At 45.5% G+C, this 4,105-nt stretch overlaps 1 long non-coding RNA gene across 1 annotated transcript; it reads left to right on the top strand.

The window, feature by feature from the left end:
- Positions 1-1,693: 1,693 nt before the first annotated feature.
- On the top strand, positions 1,694-2,841 carry LOC124659153. The gene is made up of 3 exons (XR_006989461.1): positions 1,694-2,140; positions 2,226-2,311; positions 2,803-2,841. It is a non-coding gene; the product is annotated as an uncharacterized LOC124659153 (long non-coding RNA).
- The last annotated feature ends 1,264 nt before the right edge of the window (positions 2,842-4,105 follow it).

Here is a 4,105-nt window from a genome sequence, read left to right as displayed (position 1 = left end):
GAGGCATAGTATAATCACAATAAAATTTACTCTCCATAGTAGGTTGTACCAAAAGACCACTATTATAATCATCATAAATAGGAGGCAAAGTATCATCAAAGAAAATTTTCTCCTCAATGCTTGGGGGACTAAAAAGATCATGAAAACCAGACTTCCCCAAGCTTAGAACTTTCTATATCATTATCAACAATGGTGTTCAAAGCGTTCATACTAATATTACTAACCAGCATGCAAATAAGATTCCATAGGTTTTTTAATTTTCGCATCAAACAATCCATGTTTTAAATCAGGAAATAGAATAAGAAGCTCATTGTTGTCCATTATGCCAAACTAGTGTAAACAAGAAACAAAAAGATGCAATTGCATGATCTAAAGGAAATAGCTTCGAGCACAAACACAATGGCGCCAGAAAAGTACTGTTACCTGGAACCGGAGTATGAGTGCCTTTTTACCTTTCCTCCCCGGCAACGGCGCCAGAAAAGTGCTTGATTCTACGGGAGCTTATATTCTTGTAGACAGTATTGGGCCTCCAAGAGCAGAGGTTTGTAGAACAGCGAGCAAGTTTCCCTTAAGTGGATCACCCAAGGTTTATCGAACTCGGGGAGGAAGAGGTCAAAGATATCCCTCTCATGCAACCACTGCAACCACAAAGCAAGAAGTCTCTTGTGTCCCCAACACACCTAATAGGTGCACTAGTTCGGTGAAGAGATAGTGAAATACGGGTGGTATAAATAAGTATGAGCAAGTAGCAACGGTGCCGGAAAAGTGCTTGCCGGCGTGTAGTTGATGGTGGTAGTATTGCAGCAGTAGTAACGCAGCAGTAGTAACGCTCGTAAAAACAAGAAACAAGCAGCTATAGCAGTATTTAGGAACAAGGCCTAGGGATTACACTTTCACTAGTGGACACTCTCAACATTGATCACATAACAGAATAGATAAATGCATACTCTACACTCTTTTGTTGGATGATGAACACATTGCGTAGGATTACACGAACCCTCAATGCCGGAGTTAACAAGCTCCACAATTCAATGTTCATATTTGTAGCGGTCCAGGAAAAATACCCCTATTAGAATTGTTTGTTGTTTTTCTTTTGTGTATCATCATGCATCATGCATCATATCATCCACATGATTTTAACAAAATAAAATTATTTTAAATAAAAACTATTCCGTTTTCCCCTCTCATATGCTTTATAAAATAAACCTCCTCTATCTCTTTTCATTTAACCAAAACCTAAAACCAATTCTAAGAACCAAAATAAAATACCTTCAGATATTTTCCTACTTCAAATAAAATTGGTTTTGTTCTATTTTGTTTTTACAATAGTTTTCAAAACAGTTTTAAAATAAAACAGAAAAAGGAAAACCCTCTCCTTCTAACCTGGACCCTCCCTCTCTCCTTGGCCCAGATTTCTCTCTCTCCCTTCTTCCACCGGCGGCCCATCTCCTCCTCTCACTCTAGCCCATTTCTTTTTCCTTTCATCGGCCCATACCTCTTCGACCGAAGACAAAGTCTTCTCTTCTCCTTTCCTTCGTACGAGCACGAGAGTGGCGTGCTCTCCTCCTGTCGTTGTCCTCCACCACGGCACCGCACCACCACATGCTCCCTTCCCCTTTTTAATCCCCATCCAAGAACCGCAGCAAACCCTAGCGCCTCCTTTTTCATCCCTCTCGCGCCGCCACCACTCTCTCCTTTCACCCCACCTTTCTTTTCTGTTTCTCTGTAAGCAAATGAAGAAGCACCACCGCCACCTCCTCTCCATGGCGCCGCTGCTCCAGGGCTCCCCTCGTCACTCCGAGACCACCCACAGAACCGCCTCGGCGTCCTCTATATCCTCCCCAAAGGAATCGAGCCGGGGTGCTCTTAATCGTCTCCAAAATCGCTGTTTCTTCTTCTACTCCGGTGACAAAATTCTTCAAATTCCGGCCACCTCGAACCTTCCCCGGCCGTCGCACCACCCGTCGTTGGTCCGCTGCTCCAAGGCGCATCTCCGACACCATCCATCTCGCCTCAGTTCATCCTCGAACTTCAGATCCGGGCTCACCTGCAAGTCCCGCCATGGCCCCAAGCTCCGCTCCTATCTGCTTCAAGTAGTGCGCGGCCCATGTTCTTCAACATCAAAACCAGCAGCCCAGTGGTAAACAGCTTGCTCCTCACCTGAGAGATCGCTGGTTCGAATCTTGTCTGAGGCATGTGCCTCACCTTTTTTTTGTTTTCCTCAGATCCAGCGTTGCAGGCGGGCCTTGGCCCAGGACCTTTAGCGCAGCCCATCGCCGCTGAGCAGAAGATAGCTTCCCGACGCCCTCCGGTACAGACCCGGCCCGTAGCAGCCTATCTCTCTGTCTGTTTTCTATTCTTTTTGCAAATCTTGCGAAAATCATATCTTTTAAACCGTTTATCGGAATGCAAAGTATTTTATATGAAAGTTGCTCAGAAAAATGCAAGGAACATGAATATGCCATCCATATGCCTGTTTGCATATTGCATCATGTCATGACGTGATAGTTGTGCATGTTCACCTAACATATATGCGGAGTAATTTGGACACCGACTAAGGTTTTCCCGCTCCGTTTAATATTGAAGTAGCTCACCCTTGCTTTGTCTTGCCATGCTAATCAACCTTTAACTTTGACGGTAGAAATGCAACTTCAACCCTAATTGTTTGTCCGGGGTTCTGACTCCGTTTAAATTGGATAAGTTGCATCGCATCATAACTGCCATGTCATGCATGCCTGCATTTGATCATGCTGGATCTTCTTTATCCGTAGTTGTAAGACTTGCATACGTTGTGTGTTCCAGCATTTGCTTCTTCGCGGATAGGATCACGAAGTGGTGCGGTGAGATACGACAAGTTCTCCGTATGTTCCTCGGCAGCTTTAACAGGCAAGCATTTCCCCTATACTCCCGCCCTCGCGAAGTCGCTCACCTATTTTATTTTGCCTTCTCCCTCATGCTAGACTTAAGTTGCGTTCTCGTCACGTGTCCCTTCCACTTGTTACCTCAAGCGGCCTATATTGCCTCCACCAACCACCTACAACTATTGTTTGGTTTCGAGTCCGTCTTGCGAGTCGTAGTGCATGCTAGTGCTTGTTTATATCTCGTTATCGTTATCGCTATCTTATCGGGTTAGTCTGTTGGGGAACATGACATATGGTTTATGGATATATCCGTTGAGGGTATCATGGTTACTTGTTAATAGTTGTTAGCGGAGACATCGGTGGGTCGGTTGCTCGTTTTATGACTGGCTCACTTGTGTTTCTTTAAATCTAGGACCCCGAGTTCTTGTTATCACGTTCCGAGACCGAGCGCTCTAACCACACGTGGGTATGCTTATGGGTCTCCCTTGACCACTCGCTGGAATCTACGACTTTGTCCAAGTGGCCACAACTAGTTTGTAATGTTTTACCATTTGTTGTTTGCGTGCATGCCGACTGTTACTTCTTTATTTTGGGAAGCCCCCGGGTGCCTTGTATCCCTTGTTTCCGGTATGCACGTATAGGATGCGGAGCCGCTGCGAAGTGGTTTATCGCCCCGATGTGTGTTTAAACCACCTAGTACACCGGCGCAATAGCTAGGTCCGCTTCGGAGATTCGACGGACTTCGATACGGGTTCAACTTGGTTAGGTGGCTTTCTGGACATTGTTGTCGTGAAGGAGAGTGCGAGCCGTGATATCCACCTGTCGTAAGTGGATCGAGCGGTGCGTGTGGGTACGTTTGAGCACCCCTGCAGGTTTAAATCTTATCGATAAGCCGCGTCCGCGGTTATGGACGACTTGGAGCTGTATGACTCGACCATAGACAACTTACACCTGCTGTTTCAATCATAATAACTTGCGTAGTAAGTTAGCACAAATCTAATAATAAATGGTTAAAACTTGTCAACCGTGTGAGTGCCCTTGTAAGTACTTCCTTGCGAGGGGGGAACACATCGGCTGTGTTATGTTTGCAGAGTATAGAACTGTTAGTTTATGCGCTCTCTCACCTTCTCTGATTAGACGAATGTTGTAGAGTGTCTCTATAGGTTTTTAGTGCTTGCGCGCTGCCGCTTAACCCCACCATATTGCCTATGACGTTCCTCTTGCGTCCTCTAAGTCTCCTGCGT

This window comes from Lolium rigidum, chromosome 6 (genome assembly GCF_022539505.1).
Source record: "Lolium rigidum isolate FL_2022 chromosome 6, APGP_CSIRO_Lrig_0.1, whole genome shotgun sequence".
NCBI lineage: Eukaryota > Viridiplantae > Streptophyta > Magnoliopsida > Poales > Poaceae > Lolium > Lolium rigidum.
The sequence above is the reverse complement of the archived record's forward strand: the minus strand, read 5'-3'. Positions and strand labels throughout refer to the sequence as shown.